The sequence below is a fragment of the Schistocerca serialis genome, chromosome 6 (assembly GCF_023864345.2).
Source record: "Schistocerca serialis cubense isolate TAMUIC-IGC-003099 chromosome 6, iqSchSeri2.2, whole genome shotgun sequence".
Classification (NCBI taxonomy): Eukaryota; Metazoa; Arthropoda; class Insecta; order Orthoptera; family Acrididae; genus Schistocerca; species Schistocerca serialis.
Genome location: NC_064643.1, coordinates 394,393,112 through 394,394,276, shown reverse-complemented (window position 1 = coordinate 394,394,276; position 1,165 = coordinate 394,393,112). Strand labels below are relative to the sequence as shown.

General features: G+C 45.3%; 1 pseudogene; it reads right to left on the bottom strand.

The window, feature by feature from the left end:
• Positions 1-280: 280 nt before the first annotated feature.
• On the bottom strand, positions 281-398 carry LOC126485291 (5S ribosomal RNA; annotated as a pseudogene).
• Positions 399-1,165: the final 767 nt, after the last annotated feature.

Genomic DNA, 1,165 nt, shown 5'->3' with positions numbered 1-1,165 from the left:
ATCTGTATGGTGCGAAATGTGGCAATTGACCCTGAATAAAGAAAAGTGCGAAGTTATTCACATGAGTACTAAAAAAAAGCACTCCGTCTTCAAGCCACAAGTGGCCCATCGGGACCATCCGACCGCCGTGTCATCCTCAGTTGAGGATGAGGATAGGAGGGGCGTGTGGTCAGCACACCGCTCTCCCGGTCGTTACGATGGTTTTCTTTGACCGGAGCCGCTACTATTCGGTCGAGTAGCTCCTCAATTGGTATCACGAGGCTAAGTGCACCCCGAAAAATGGCAACAGCGCATGGCGGCCCGGATGGTCATCCATCCAAGTGCCGGCCACGTCCGACAGCGCTTAACTTCGGTGATCTGACGGGAACCGGTGTATCCACTGCGGCAAGGCCGTTGCCTGAGTACTAAAAGAGGTCAGCTAAATTTCGATTACGCGATAAGTCACACAAATCTGAGTGCTGTAAATTCAACTAAATACTTAGGGATTACAATTACCAACAACCCAAATTGGAGCTATAACATAGATAATATTGTGGGTAGAGCACACCAAAGACTGCGATTCATTGGCAAAACACTTAGAAGGTGCAACAGGTCTACCAAAGAGACTGCTTACGCTACGCTTGTCCGCCCTATTCTGGAGTACTGCTGTGTGGTGTGCTATCCGCATCAGGTGGGACTGACGGATGACATCGAACAAGTACAAAGAAGGGCAGCTCGTTTTGTATTATCGCGAAATAGGGGAGATAGTGTCACCGACATGATACGGGAATTGGAGTGGCAATCATTAAAACAAAGGCGTTTTTCGTTGCGACGGGAGAATAACAAAATATAAAAGTATTTAATGCAAGGTGCTGATAATGCTAGACTTCCAGATTTGCCTAGCACAAAACACATCGTTGATTAGTGATGGATATTTACAGCTGAATTATACTCTGCAGTTCAACGAATACTTAACAAACTGCTAATGTTACTCACAGAAATCGTGTGACAGGTACTACACATTTAGGCTCCTCTTCTAGAGTTGCCAAGAGATTGCTTGATTGCTCACCCCAGTTCTTGTGGACTTTTCGACTAAGGAAACTTAACAATTTAACTGAATGAAGAAATGTATGTGTATATACGAGAGAGAAGGCAGTCTCTAGCGCTACAGTTTTTACTAATGACC